The sequence below is a fragment of the Mesocricetus auratus genome, unplaced genomic scaffold, assembly GCF_017639785.1.
Source record: "Mesocricetus auratus isolate SY011 unplaced genomic scaffold, BCM_Maur_2.0 Super-Scaffold_100006, whole genome shotgun sequence".
Lineage (NCBI taxonomy): Eukaryota > Metazoa > Chordata > Mammalia > Rodentia > Cricetidae > Mesocricetus > Mesocricetus auratus.
Window position 1 is genome coordinate 97160725 of NW_024429190.1, and position 15382 is coordinate 97176106.

The following is a 15382-nucleotide window of genomic DNA, read 5'->3' on the forward strand; positions in this document are numbered from 1 at the left end:
TTAAAGGGGTACACCACTGCTGGACTTACCATGCTTTTGTTCTTAAAGCCAACCAGAAAATGTTTGATACTAATGGACAAATGTTATTAACTCCTGTGTGGCGTTTCTGTCACTGTCTTGGATGTATTCTGGGAATGATTGCACTTAGAAAGTGTTTGCAGTTTGCCTGCTATTTTTTTTTTTTTTTTTTTTTTTACAAGACAGGGTTTCTCTGTTTTGGAGGCTGTCGGTCCAGCCTGGCCTTGAACTCACAGAGATCCGCCTGCTAATATTTTAAAAGCTGTTCCTATTCTAACTTCTTTGATCTTTCCTTTCAGATTGTGCCGTTTTAATTCTTGTTTTACAAATCAAATAGTAGCTTATGCAAGTAACTTGGTCAAAGGGTTATAGTAGGTTAACAATAGAGGTAGGATTCTAGCATTGGTTCTCATTCTGACTGTAGAGCCCATGCTCCTATCCTTGTGTCCATCTCTACTTTCCAAAAGAATGGCATGTGTACCTCAGGTATCCCAGTACCTTGTTTGTTTGGTGGTTTTGTATCGAGATAGGCAGTGACTGTGATATCTTTAGTGTTCAATTAGAACAGTACTTGTGATGTCTGTTGTGGGCATGGGTCCCTGAGTGCAGGTGGGTTTTGTTTTTTTAAGGTGTGCAGTTACCCACAGAGGCCAGAAGAGGGTGTCATATTCCCAAGAGCTGGCAGTTGTGAGCAGCTGATGTGGGTGCTGAGAATAGAAGTCTGGTCCTCTGGAAGAACAAGGACTCTTATCTCTGAGCCATCTCTCTAGCCCCGCTGGTGTTTTTTATCTGTGTCAGCTACACTTTGATGGTGGTTCTCCGGGCGAGCTTAGAATCTGAACTTTGGGGTGGAGCTAGACCCCCTCAGGGGCGTCCTTGTGTCCTTGCTGTTCGCTTGGATCCACCTCCTTCTCTCTTGTGGCTCCATGACTCATGGTCATTTAATGTTGCTTGCTGGCAGGAGACCGTCTAAAATATTTTACGTTTTTCCACAGTACGTTTAGGAGTATTAACAACTGGTATGCTTTTTCTCAGTTTCTTTCTGATTTCCTTACAAACTTAGCCCCAGAGATCATGGTGTGTTTTTTCTTTCAAGAAGGTCAATAGTTCCCTGGCAGGCAGTTGGGTCATGTGCATCATGCTGGGACAGTTGCTTGTAATTATCTGTCTGAAACTCCAGACCTGTTGTTGCTTCCTTGTGAAATCTCCCTGATTGCTCTAGTTGCTGCTCATCCTGTATACATGCCCCTCCCTTAGGCATGTGACTCACTATTTGAAAGCTGGGACAGTGTAGTTATTAACTACCTGCCTCTCATTACATAGAGATGAGAATTTAAATGTGGCTTCCTACCTAACACTTTCTTTCCCAAGTGTTTACTCCTCTGTTGACATGTAGCAACACTCTCCCTACTTCACCTTCTGAAGATGAGTCTCTAGACTGGTTTTTCATCTTGTTGGAAATGATTAGTTTGCATATTCCTATACAATGGATGGTTTTATAGGGATACAGTTAACAGAAAATAATTTTTCTGCAGTTTTAAGAATGTCATTAATTTTATTCATGTATAGAACTTAAAGGGTTTGGACTTTAAATGAAAGTAAATTTAAGTTTTTAGTAAATAAGTAAGTCAAATATATGGCATTAAAGTGTATTATAAACAGTATATCCTTAAAGTGATAACTACTTTTCATGAAGTATAATTCTTTTAGGAGACTGTGTAAACTGATTCATTATACTTTAATTACATTGCTTTGGTAATCTTAACGATTTGATCTCAGTTATATATCATTAGAAAATAAGTGTTATGAGAAGGAAATTTTGCAGCATTCTTCTCTTCTCTAAATAGGACATTTAGGAATAGCTGCTTTTGTCTTAATGGCACATATCTGTAATCCTGTCATTTTAGAGTACGGGGCATGGGGATGAGTTTAAATCTAGCCTGGGTAACTTAACTTAAAAGTTCTGGGTCAGAGTGAGGCGCTTTTTGGGGGGGGAGAAGAAAAGAACAGAGGGAGGGTAGACTTTAACAGACTGTCAAATAAAATCTTTGTAAACTATATGTAGAATAAACAATCTCACCCTCCAATGTACTTGCCTCTAGATCATTTATTACACATAGTTGTATGATTTTTTTTTTCCTGGAAAGGTGAACAGAATATCTCTTCATTCCAGATAGGGTATATGCAATTGATCAAGGAAACACATCAAGTCTAGTTTGGTGAGACTATTGGGTTACTCACAGGAGCATGGCCAATATCATCAGATGAACTGTGTCACTGGAGTTTTCCGCCAACAGTTTCTTACTCCTTGTTATGAAACTCTTGGGGAGGGGGCTTGTTAAGTCTTGTAAGTTTTGAAAGCTTTCTAAGTCTTAAGAATTATCCTTCTTTCTGTAGGATCAATATTCTAATTAAGAAATAGCTGTACAACACATTAAATCTTTGATTTTTTTAAGAACAATTTAATTTTTCACTCAGTTTATATAAGTAACAATTTGGGGTTGAGATATCTTTTAAAAAATAAGTTTCTAAAATTTGAAATTTGCTGGTTAAAGAATGCTCTTTGGGACTTCATTGTAGATTTGTCAATTTGATTTTAATAACTTCTGCCATAACAAAATGGTTTACTAAACCTCTGTATATAACTATCTTATAGCTAATAAGTACATTATTTTCCCAGATTTTTTGTTAGCTTTTTAATTATTTTTATTATGTATAATGTTCTATGTTATTGCCTGCAGGCCAGAAGAGGGCACCAGATCTCATATAAGTGGTTGTGAACAACAATGTGGTTGCTGGGAATTGAACTCAGGGCCTTTGGAAGAGCCGCCAATGCTCTTAGCCTCTGATCCATCTCTCTAGTCCTTTGGTTAGCTTTTTAAAGAACAAGCCTTTTTTTTTATTTTATTTTTTAGTTAAGTTACAATTTTGAGATTTTGTTTATGTTGGTGTGGTGTCATGGTCCTTTATTGCCACTACTATGTGATGGTTCCATTTTATGAATATACTATTACCTGTTTTATTATTAGTATACCTTAGAGTTGTTTTTATAGGTTTGCTACAAAGAAATACTGCTGTAAATATAATTGTATGTACCTGAAGGTTATAGAACTAGAATTTGGTGGTGTTGGGTATATTTAGTGTGAACTCTACTGAAGAATGGTAGAGTTTTCTTTCCAGCAGCTGTAGATTGAACCGAATGGGCTAGAATTAAGAGGAATGGGCCTGTAAGAGGATGGAAAATTGAGATGAGTTCTGGTCTGTGGTTTTGAGTTTTAGCAAACCTAGTTTGTGGTGCTGAACAGGCATCTGAGCTGTGTTTGGTTTTTAATTTCACCTGTCTTTGTTTTTTACTTGGGCTGACTCATTCTGATAATGTCTTTTCTTTCTCGGAGTGGTTTTATTATTATTACTGTTGTTGTTGTTGTTGTTTTTGCCACCACCATCATACTATGACAGCTTACAATTATAATAGAAAGTTTGCTCTGTTCTCGTATCTTAGATCTCAAGCCATCATATACAGTCTTTTTATTTTTATAGAACCTGAATAACTGAGATATTAGAATACTTTTCTAGACACCATGGATGGTATAAATAAAAAGTGAGGAACTTGTTAGCAAAGGGGAGAAAAAAATGAAGGTCTAAGCTGAAATAAATGCAGAAGTGAGGAGGTAATGGCAGTGACCCTGGGGCCTTTAGAACTAGAGCAAACTGTATATTATCATCCCTGGTGATTCACTTTATTGTAGCAGAGCTGTTGGCATTCTCAGTATTGGTAGTTTTTACAAATTTAATTATAATATTAATTACAAGTTTCCTTATGATCAGAAAGTACACCAGTGGATGCTTTGGGACCAGTGAACACTTACTAATCTAGAGTTAACTTTCTGTCGACTCTTGATAATAGAAATTTTACTGTGTCTGTGTGTATTATTTATCCAAAGGAACTTGTTTGATGATACTTTTACCTATTGGCTGATAATACCGTTGATAATTGCTTAATTCTTACCGACACACAAAAAAGGATAATATGTATTTCTCTATGATTCTGTTTACTTAGAAAGGGAAGGAGGATTAGCAAATGTTAATTTACATAGAAAATTAAGGTTTTAGAGTTTGTTAATGTGTCATTATTCGGAACGACAGATTTGAAAAGAAACAGAGGTGCTTATGTGGGATTAGCTTTGCTGCAGTGCTAGCCTAGAGCAGTTGGTATCATCAGAAGTAGCTACAGGAGGGCCAGGCAGGAGGGCCAGGCAGGAGGGCCAGGCAGGAGGGCCAGGCAGGAGGGCCAGGCAGGAGGGCAGGGAACCGTCCTTACCTAAGACTGAAGGTTCAAGAGTTGGCTTGGGAGCTGCTGTTTTCTTTGGTCTTGTGCTCCAAGGGTGCCTTTCCCCCAGACCGTCTTCCCTATACAACCCAGGCACTTAGAAATTTTTAAATCATAATTTTGAAATACAGTAAAGAGAAGCTCCATATTGCCATTTATCTTTCCTTTAATTCTTACTACCAACAGCACAATATCAAAACTGAAGTTGATTTGAACTTTTTGTAAGAGTAGTTCTTTTTGCTGGATGGTGGCGGCACACATCTTTAATCCCAGCACTCAGGAGGCAGAAGCAGGTGGATTTCTGAGTTTGAGGACACCCAGGGCTACACAGAAAAACTCTGTCTTGAAAAACAAAGGGCGGGTTAAAAAAAAAAAAAAGAACAGTTGTTTTCCATTCAACAAAAGTATAGGGCTGAGGAGATGGCTGAGTGGGTAAAAGTAGATAAAATGCTTGTGTGGATTTCTAGCCACTGTAAAAAGCAGCATACAGCTGTAAACCCAATGCTCTTAGGTGGAAATGCACAGGGCATCTAATCAAGTTATGTCCATCAACCATTCGTCCCTTTCAGTGGCTGAGTATGATTTCATGATTATGACAGACCTTAGTTTATCAAAGCACAATAATTTGTTTCTCTGGTTTTTAACCTATTAAAATAAAGGTACTCTGAGCATTTGGGTTTCAAAAGTCTCATCTAGCCCTGGTTGCCTATGTAGCTCCGCCTTACTAATTCTCTTGGCCCCTCCCATCCCCTCCCTTCTTTTTTTTTTTTTTTTTTTTTTTTTTTTTTTTTTGGTTTTTCGAGACAGGGTTTCTCTGTATTGTTTTGGAGGCTATCGGTCCAGCCCAGCCTCGAACTCACAGAGATCCGCCTGCCTCTGCCTCCCAAGTGCTGGGATTAAAGGCGTGCGCCACCACCGCCCGGCTTCCCTTCTTTCTTTGTTGAGGATTAAACACAGGCCTCAAACCTATTAAACATTCTACCAAGACCCAAAGTTTTATGTAGTTAGTTATGAGGGGTCATTTCCAAATTTATTTCATGTTTTATGTATTTGTTTTTTGATGTGCTAGGGATTGAACCCTGATCTTGCAACGTGCTAGGCAAAGTGCAAGTTTGCTGATGACTTTAAATAGGGTAAATAAAGGAAGACCTTCTTTTCTGTGTTTTTGAAGATTTTTTTTAGCTGGGCTTGGTGACATACATCTTTTGATTGTAGCACTCAGGAAGCAAAGGCAGGTGAGATGTCTGAGTTCCAGGACAGCAAGAACTACATAGTGAGACCCTGTCTCAAAAATAAAAATAAATTTTTACTTTCATATGTCCTTGTGAGAGTATGGCACGTATGTGCAGGTGCCGGTGGAGCACAGAAGGAAGGCAGGCAGCGTGGGGCGTCCTGACACTGGGTTAGAGATGACTGTGAGCTGCCTGATGTAGATGTTGCAATCCAAACTCTAGAGAAACAGCAAGCACTCTTAACTACAGAATCACTTCTCTAATCCTCCAAAGAAGACTTTTGAGGACCATTGCTGTAGCATCACTACATCAAAGTCTTGTTTTATCATAGGGGAAGATTGAGTTTAACTCCAAATACATGACTGGTGGGTATCTAGAGCCAATGAGCAGGGTATGGGGGTTTGTGAATGGAAAATGACTAAGAAGAGAGCCATAGGCTAAGCAGATATTCTTGCTAAACCTATATAACAGGATTTCTTTTTTCTGAAGTCGAGCCAGATCAAGGTGATACAGCATCACTTGGGAGGATAAAGAGGACAGAGGGACTTGATCAGATATGTGGTAATGGAGGGTCCTGATAAGTCAGCTTAGTTTAAAGCTGGATTTTAGGTGAAGGCAAACAGATTTGCATAGAAGAAAATTCAGAGAACTTTTGCCAAGCAGAGAACTTTTGTCAATGTCTAGGAGTCAGTCAGTGGGTTGTGAGTTAATTAGGGTGTTTTCAGGAAGGAAGAAACACAATCTTCCTATGTAGCATGTAGCCTAGATTGACAGGGACATATTATCCTCTTACCACAGCTTCCTGGGAGTTGAGAATACAGGGGTGCACCATGGTGGCCTGGTTGCTATGTAAATTTAGTTTTTCAAATAAAATTGCTGGGCTGGAGAGACTGCTCAGAGGTTAAGAGCACTGTTACTCTTGAAGAGGACCAAGGTTTCAGCCCAGCAGCTCACCATTGTCTGTAACTTAAGTTCTAGGATATCCAATACTCTGCTGGCCTCCTTGAGCACCAGACACACACATAGTGCATACATGTAAGCAAAACATTCATTTACATAAAATAAATTTAAAAAAAGAAATTTCCAAGCTCTTTTCCAAAGCGATTGTGTTGTTTTGCATGTTCATCACCTGTATTTGGGAAAATCTGTTTTCTTTCCATGTTGACTGGTCCTTGGCCACTGTGTTAAATTTATCTATCCTATTAGGTGTGCAGTGATATCTCTGCCAGGCTTAATTTGCATTTCTCAGTGACTACGTGCTTATTTGCTGTTCATATGACCTCTTAAATAAGATGTCTGTCACCCTCAAAAAACTATTTGCTTGTTCAATTTTTTTTCTACTATAGAATTTTATTTTTTTCCGCCAGTGCTGGATATTGAACCTTGAGCCGTGTTGGTTCTGTCAAGCATTCAACCACTAAACTATACTCACACCCCTATTGTTGAGTTTTGAGGTGGCTTCATATATTATTCATGAGTCACTTGTTAACATGTGTACTTCGTAAATATAATCTTCAAGCCTGTATCTTGTTCTTTCTTGTAATAATAGTTTTTGCATGTTATTAATCATTTGATCCATTGCAAATATCTGATAGAATTAGAATAAAGTTTGATGTTTAAATAATGATACATCAGTGAACTATTTTTACTTTTATGAAAATTAATTTAGCACAATGATAATGTCATCTCTACTTCTGTACACATTTTTAAGGTAGACTCATACACAGTTTCCCCCAAATGACTTTGGAGTAAAATATGCCATTTCTAAAGTGGAAGCATAGCTGGATAGTGGTGGCACATGCCTTTAATCCCAGCACTTTGGAGGTAGAGGCAGATGGATCTCTGTGAGTTTGAGGCCAGCCTGGTCTACAGAGTGAGTTCCAGTACAGCCAGGGCTACACAGAGAAATCCAGTCTTGAAAAACAGAAACAAACAAACAAAAAAGTAGACCCATAATGTGCTGGTTTTTTTTTATTAATTTAGGGGAAATTCTTCTAAGATTATAAAGATTTTGGATTGGAAAAATACAGCACCAGTCCTTCAAATCTGTTTCTATCCTCCCTCATTTCTCTTGTGACAGTCTAAGAGTAGATCTGAAAAATTCTAAGCCTGGCTATGTTGTAGATTACATATGAGGAGTTTGAAAAGCTAAGTCAATGCAGGCAGTTTTACTAATTGCTGTCAGGGTCATGCTCATTCTTGGACAATGAGAGATTTAGCTGTGGCAGCCTGTCTGCTGCATAGAGTCTTTAAGGAAGACTGATATGCTGGACCGTTTTGAGTTGTCCCAGTTGATGTGAATTTAGTTATTATTGCTGTCATATTAAATGTTCTGAAGGCAAAGACATTTAACCTTGTAGTGGGACATAGGTTCTGTTTGTACTGCTTTTAAAATTTTCCTTTAGCACTCAGGAGGCAGAGGCAGAGTTCCAGAGCAGCCTGGTCTACAAGAGCTAGTTCCAGACAGGCTCCAAAGCCACAGAGAAAGCCCCCTCCCCCAGATTTCCTTCAGAAATATGAAATAGTGCTTTCCTATTTGAAATCTTAGCTTAAAAAAAAAAAGCCCTCAGTGGAATTGTTTTTAAAATTTCAGGCTAGGAAGGAGGATCATGAGTTCCAGGCCAGCCCTAGAGTCCATAGTAAGACCTGTGTCAACAAACAAGAAAACAAGCTCCAAATAAACATATATATCATTAAACAATTTCTTTTATGTGCATTGGTATGAGGGTGTCAGGTCCCCTGGAACTGGAGTTACAGGGAGTTGTGAGGTGTCATATGGGTGCTGAGAATTGAACCTGGGCCCTCTGGAAAAGCAGCCAGTGCTCTTAACCGCTGAGCCATCTCTCCAGCCCCCAAATATGTATATTTTTAAATAAATAAAAAATTGTTAGTGTTTTCCACTTTTCATTTTTACAAATGTCCCTTGAAGCAATAGTCCTTAAAGATGCTATTAGTGTGGTTGAAATCTGCCACCCAGAATTGGACCAGTACAATCAAATGCAATACCCTTACAAATCCTAGTATAAATAGGAGTTGGAATGAAATTGAAACTGGTTATTTAGATTTTGTGCCTGGGAATGGTGATGCACACCTTTAATTCTAGCCCTAGGGAAGCAGAGACACAAGATCTCTGTGAGTTCAAGACCAGCCTGGTCTAACCAGGAGTACGAAGCCAGCCCGAGCTACATAGTAAGACCCTGCCTCAGAAAGCTAACAAAAAAATTTTGTGGTAAGAGGGTTAGCAAGATAGCTCAACCGGCAGAGGAATTGGCTGCCAAGCCTGAGCTCAATTTCCAGGCCCCATGTGGTGGACTGCGGGAGAATCAGTGGCTGCAGGTTGTCCCCCACCCTCCACCCTCCACCCTCTGCTCGCTCAGTGGCACTGCAAGGGTGGGGGATCCCTCCCCGCCACAGTAAATGCACAAGAATTACAGCACAGCACCAGGAGGAAGAGTGAGGGAAGAGAACGGTACCTTTCATGTTGTTTTCAGCAGTTCCTGGATGCTTTTTCTTTTTAATACTGTTCATTAGAATTTGAAGCTTAATGTGGACATTTTTAATTGTTTTATTTTCTATAGAACTATATGCTCTTCTTTGGTCAGTAGCTATTCATTGACTTTACCCTGAAAACTATTAATTTTACCTCTGACATACTTAGTGCTTATTTTATACATTTTCTTTTGACAATAAACATTTTTCTTAACTAAGTCTTTTTTTTTAAAGCAGATTTATGAAAATATGCATCGGTTTGATACTGTCTTGGAATTCATGAGATGGAAGCATAGGTCGAAGCTGCTTGGAACTAACGTTTTATCTAGCCACATCCTTGAGGTAAGGAAAAGATTTTTAAAAATCAAGTCATAGAAAATGCCTTCTTAATTTTTGAAAATAGTCTCTCTGTGTCACCGTTGCAGCTTCATGTGAGAGTCTTCAGTTTCCTTGTCACACCAGAACTTGGCGGTAACTGCTCAGCTTCTTGAGTCACCTTCCTTATGAATTAATAACTTTAATACTTCCATCTTACAAATAATGTTCATCCCTTCAAGAGTGTCTGCGTCCATGCATGCACGCATGCACACTCATTTGCCATATGTGCGCATGTGCTGTGGGTGCCAGAAAAGAGTGTTGTGTCCCCTGGAGGTAGTTGTGGGTCAGGTGGTCTCTGGGCTAGAACTTGAACTTGAGTCTGGGAAAGAACAGCGAGCTCTTTCAGCCACTCATTGTATGTTAAACTAACCTAGAGTACTCAGGTCTGCCTGTCTTTTTATTTAGTTAGTTCTTTTTATTGGATTTTGTGCCTTTGTTTCTTAATCTTCATCTTGGGGAATGCTTTTGATTGTCACAGAAAAACTTTCAGTGATCTCAAAACTTCACTGGAATTTGTGGGCATTTTGTTTTGTGGACTGCTGCTTCTTTTTGTTTGTTTGTTTGTTTGATTGATTGATTGATTGATTGATTGTTGAGGCAGCATTTCTCTGTGTAGCCCTGGCTGTCCTGGAACTTAAAGATCTGCCTGCCTTCTCCTCCATCAGCAAGTCCTGCTGGTGTGTACCGCACAACTGGCAGTTTACTGGCTCTGCCTGAGTAATTGAGGCTTCATTGCTGGAGTATCCATCATTTCCTAGGGTCTGGTTTGTCTTCTGGTCCCAAAGTAGCTGCCAGCAGCTTCAGAGACTGTTACTTCCTATTCACATTCAAACTGAAGAATTTTTTTCTCCCTTAGATGTTAAAAACTGGCTTGTGTTGTCACAGATATACTCTTATAGCTCTTGAAGCAAACTATTTTCTTCAGATTTGGATGAGATTGTGTTTCCACTGTTATAAAACTATCATGACTAGAGAAACCCAGACCAACGTTGCTGCAGTTGCACATGCGCATATTGGGCTAGGTTTGCTGGGAAAGAGGCTAGAAATTGGGGTAAGACAACGGATGAGTTGCTTGTTAAGGGAAAAGACGATATTCTTATGCTAATCCGGGCTCTGGATAAGGAGCAGAGCTGCCATGCAAACAATGGCTGTGGAGCCAGAGAGTCTGCAGCCAGAATAGTCCTTCTCAGAAAGCTTGTCAGGCCAGGCGCCTGGAGCTGCCTAAGGGAGAGACCCCTGGAAAGGGGGGTTTTCCTTGCAGATCTGTGGAACTGGCAGCTGGCCAACTTGCTGGAAATTCCCACACCTTTCTAGTATTCAGTAAAAACGAAGAGCATGGGAGAAGTTTAACAGGAAAAGGAAAGAATGACTCCAGGCTTGTTTTTTCAGCTGACTTCAGACTTTCCCTATTTTGTTTGGGATTTTCTTTTTCTGTTTGTTCTTCAGTTGTGATTAAACTGTTAGTTCAGCCTTCTTGTTTGTAAAGTTTTACATTTTTTTGTTAACTTAAGAAATTAGTGGGTCTGATGAGTTGGGAGCATGCTACTCTTTCAGAGGACGTGGGTTCAGTTTCCAGCACCTATACAGCAATTAACGATTCGGTAACTCCACTTCCAGGGCACTAGATACACACAGACATACATCCAGGCAGGACAGTCATAGTACATAAAATAAATAAATCTTTAGCCAGATGGTGATGATGCACCTTTAATCCTGGCACTCAGGAGCCAGAGGCAGGTGATGTCAGAGAGTTTGAGACCAGCCTGGTCTACAGAGTGAGTTCCAACTAGGGCTATCCACCAAGAAACCAATGATCATCATCATCTTTCTTTAAAAAACGGTTTCCTCTTAATTTTGCTTCATGTTATTTTCTGAAGAAACTATCTGTATATACAATTGTTAGATGACAATTTGATAGCTTTTTAATTTTATATCATTTTACATTTTTGATTATGCAGCATTTAAATGTCTGTATGCGTGTGTATTTGTGTGTATGTGTGCGTGCACCATTGGCTCTCTGTCACTTACAGTTTTGGGGCAGGATCTTTCACTGAACTTGGAGGAGCTCCTAGCTAGGGTGTCCACCATGTCGCCATGGGACCAAGAGACTCCTATCTCTACCTCCTCAGCACTGGGTTTTACAGATGCCTATAATTCCAAGTGCTTTTTATGTGCCTATAGGGAATCAAAACTCTAGTCCCATACTTTACTGAGTGGACCATCTTCTTAGCCTCTGTCCTTTTGTTAGTATCATTTCTAAAGTAGTTTTGTAATTCATGGAAAAGATTCTGATGAAGACCAGTGAGATGACTCAGCTGATGAATGTCCTTCTCCAACCTGACGAACCCAAGTTCTACCACTAGATTCAGTGGTAGCACAGGGTTGATTTCCCAAAGGTTGTCTTCTGAACTCCACTCAAGTACCACACAATAATTTTAAAAATTAAGATTCTGATGAAATTCTTAGCAATTTAAAAAGCACATATTTTATTTTCAGATGTTAGAATGAAAATAATCAGTCTTGGTATGGTTATAAAATCAGGTCATGCCAGGTGTGGTGGTACACACTTTTAATCCCAGCACTCGGGAGGCAGAGGCAGGAGGGTCTTTATGAATTTGAGGCCAGCCTGGTCTATAAAGTGAGTGCCTGGACTGCCAAGGCTATTACACAGAGAAACCCTGCCTCAAAAAATAAAAAAATAAATCAGCTAACAGTTTTGCTGCTGTATTATAATTGTAGAAACAGTTGTTGTGAGACAAAGGGAAGTCCACAACATTTTAATTGCTACTAATGATTATAGCAGTGACACCTATTTACTGAGTATGTAATACCGGAGTAGGAGGTACTAACTCCTAGGTTAGTGATGAAGGAATGCAAGGCCTTAATAGATGAACCAACATTGTCAAAATTACAAGTCAACACTAGAATTGACATTTAAAACTAAGCAGATTGCTATCCTATTTAGTCTGTTAAAAATTGTTCTCTAGAGTATGATGCAAAAACTGCCTTTACCTAGATAAATGATCTAATGTCATTTTTATGGATCTGGGCCCATAACACAGAGAGGAAAATGTACAACTCTAATAATTCAGAATTAGAAAGAGTCTGAGTTCTACATGTCCACCATGAGTCTTGTAGAAATAATTTTAAAACAGCATGCTTTTGGCTACTTCTTTGAAGAAGCATATTATCTATAATGTTAGAGTTTTCTGTGCATTTTGTCTAGATGTTGCTGGTATTGTTCCCTCGACTGACTACTTTTTCAGACTTCTTTCATGGTGATTAGGCTTTTACATTTCAGGGTTTCCCACAGTGGTATTGGTTTATCTCTTGATCCCCAAAGCTCAGTATCTCGTAGCAGCTGACATTTGTTGTCACATGTGTTATCACGAGTCCACCAAAGGCAGCGGGATATGGTGGTACGTGACTGTAATGCCAGCAGTTGGGAGCCTGAGGCAGGAGAATCATCACAAATTTAAGGCTAGCCTGATTTCAGATCAAGACCCACTCTCAAAAATTGATCACGCAAATGAAAAGACAGGTGCAGGGTGTTTCTGACTTAGGGTTTTCATAAAATTGTGAGCAGAATGTCCAAAAAACACAGTCCTAAAGGCTTCCCAGGTTGCTCACTCAAGTGGTTATTGGCAAGTCTGTTTCTTGCCACATGAGCCTTGTAGGACTGCTTGAGTCTGCTTAGACCTGGCTATTTGGCTTCAGTAAGAGTACATCAAGGTAGACGCTGAAGTACTTCTTAATGATGTAGCAAAAGTCACCCGTGTTTACATCTTACTTATTAGAATGAGTCACTGAGTCTAGTCCATACTCAAGGGAGGGGAATTAGACTTCACTCTCTTGAGGGATGTACCAAAGTGTTTGTGGATGTATTTCAGATCTTGACAGTGATCTTTGACTTATGGAGAGGAAGCTTAGATAAGGGTCTTACTGTGTAGCCAGTGTTGATCTCTAGCTCTGTCTTGGCCTTCCGTGTTGAAATTATAGGTATGCACCACTATGCCTGGCCATTAGTGCAGCTTCTAACTAAACAGCGCTCTGGGACTCTTTTCATCCAAGAGCCTTAGCTTTTAATATCTCTGTGCTGTTGACATAATGGAAGATTTGTATCTTCAGCCCCAGATGTTTCCTTTAAGCTTGAGGACCAGATGCCCGGCAGACATTCCTTTTGGGTAATCTCAGATGTCTAAATCTGAACCCTTGAGTCCTTTTTCTTCACTTTGTCCAAAAATCTGCTTATTCACATTTTAGTGATTGCTTAGACCAGCAGTATGAGTCATCTTTGAGTCATGCTCCTTGACCCCTGCATTCAACCATTACCACGTACTATGTGGTCTTGTTTTTCATTATATCCACCCTTATCTTAATCACCGTCGTCTCTCTCCTTATTTTCATGTCTTTTTACTGCTGCTTTGCTTTTGCTCTTCTTACCTTTTCTAGCTCATTATGCAAAAGCCAGGTAACTGATGCCTCTCTCTTACATTTAAAACCCAAATCTTTCATAGAGTCCTTGTCCTTTCTGTCTTTTCAACCTCTTCTGTGTTACACTACTGAATTCGCCATGGTTCAGAAGCATTGCTTCTTGTTTTTCTGTTTCTCAGAAATCTTTGCACAGACTATTAGCTTGACCAGTATTTATCTGCACATAGCAGCTTAAGTATTACTCCTCAGCATTGCTTACACGGCTTTTCCATCTAGAACAATTCTGGCCGGTCAGGTCCAGGGTTCCACATTTTTCTTACCTGGCAGCTTAGTGCAAATATGCTTACATTTTTTAATCATCTTGTTCTGTGTCAAAAGTATTTCCATCTTTTATTTTCTTCCCCTGAGATGCAGAGCCTCCCACAAACAGTTCTGCCTCTGTGCTACGACTGACCCCGTGTCATAGCATTTTAATAGTCTCGTTTAGTGACTGTGAACTCCATGAAAGATGGCTCTGTTTCTCTATCATGACTATATTCTTGGTGTTTGATGGAGTAGGCTGATGCATAAAATAAGCTCTTAATCAATAATTAGGGAATAATATCCAATGGCAAGAACACTGTTTACATAGGGGATCTAATGAGTTAGTATTCTCTCCCTTTCTGCCGTCTGTTCCTCTTAAATTCTGGGACCTCTTGGTTCCATTTGTATGTAAATGGAATAATTACTATGTCTTTTACCTTCTGGGGGTATAGTAGTGTTTCTACTAACCCTGAGATTACATTGGTGGCTTAGCATTGTTCTTAGTACAGCTATTGTATTGATTTTATAGTTATCATATGTTTTAAACTATTAAGACTTTCCCAGTTGGTGCTGCCCTCATATATACCACATCATGTCATGTTTGAGAAGGTGAAACTTATTGAGTACCTACTCTGTGCCACTATAATCCTAAGTACTTTACAATGTAGAATGTATGTTTTATATTATATAGTATAGTTTATATAATGTATAAAATAACAATTAATAAATGGAGTCTAGAACCAGACCTTTTGAACTGTAGCTCTATCGCCATGTGTGATCTTTACTAAATCTTTTCAGCCCACCTCAGTTATACCTTTCTTATGAGGCAGCTGTGGGGACTTTATAAATTAATTTTAACAAAGCATTTATAATAGTATTGGCCCAGTGGAGAATGTGTTAATTAGTTCTCAGGATAGCTGTGAGCCAGTGAGTACCCCTTGGTTATGTAAAGATACAGAAAACTCATTCAGGGACTTTAAGTTACTGGTTTAAGGCATATCTAGAATTTGGACTTGTGTCAGTATGGCAATAGAGCCTTTTCTCTGAAGAGGACTGATAGGGAAAGTACATCAAAGGCCCTGTGTACTATAAGTTTGTAAGGTAGTAGTCAGCAAGCCCAAGTGCCACCTTTACATAAACTGATGAAGAAACCAATACAGGAAATACAACAAGTCACGGTAGAGCCCCCACCCAAGAT

At 39.3% G+C, this 15382-nt stretch overlaps 1 protein-coding gene across 4 annotated transcripts in view; it reads left to right on the top strand.

The window, feature by feature from the left end:
* Positions 1-15382, top strand: part of Bmpr1a (bone morphogenetic protein receptor type 1A) — a 90292-nt gene that overhangs the window by 34670 nt on the left and 40240 nt on the right. For 3 of the 4 annotated variants that reach the window (XM_040747700.1, XM_040747698.1, XM_005077629.4), the window contains exon 2: positions 9307-9411. The gene's annotated coding sequence lies outside the window, so the exon portion shown is untranslated. Of the gene's footprint in view, positions 1-9303; positions 9412-15382 lie in introns of all 4 variants that reach the window. The other variant, XM_040747699.1, reaches the window with a different exon arrangement.